The sequence below is a fragment of the Passer montanus genome, unplaced genomic scaffold, assembly GCF_014805655.1.
Source record: "Passer montanus isolate IOZ18808 unplaced genomic scaffold, ASM1480565v1 scaffold20, whole genome shotgun sequence".
NCBI classification, from domain to species: Eukaryota; Metazoa; Chordata; class Aves; order Passeriformes; family Passeridae; genus Passer; species Passer montanus.
This window is the reverse complement of record NW_024366592.1, coordinates 4965492-4966071: the sequence shown is the minus strand read 5'-3', so window position 1 is coordinate 4966071 and position 580 is coordinate 4965492.

Genomic DNA, 580 nt, shown 5'->3' with positions numbered 1-580 from the left:
TCAAAGCAGAGCGTAAAAAACTTCCAGATCCTTCTGCCGGAAATCAAAGGCGGCTCCGATGAGGGGAGAGAGATGTTGTTCAGAGAATGTGAAACCCAGAAATATTCCTGGGAGGAATTGTGCCTTGCTTTTCTCACTGAAGAGAAATGTGGCAACCTCCTTCAGCATGGTTTATTCTGGTGTTTGGGTAGCAGTATTTAGCTCAGTTGCAGCGTTTTTTTCCATCAGCAGTCCCACCTCCCTTTGAAGCACCTTGCTTTAATCCTGGCACTCAGATGGGTAAAGGCTGACATTGTGCCCAAGGAGGCTGTTCCAGACCTGTACCCCCAAATTCCAGCTGCAAAACTGTGTTGAAAATGCATAATTCTCTGGTTTTAATTCCATAACTGGAGTTTTCAAAACTATGTGCAGAAGGAATTCTCATCTGTGAGGGTGGTGAGGCTCTGGCAAATGCAACGGCATCAGGTGAAATAACTGGTCACCATAACTGGAGTTTTCAAAACTATGTGCAGAAGGAATTCTCAGCTGTGAGGGTGGTGAGGCCCTGGTAAATGCAACAGCATCAGGTGAAATAACTGGT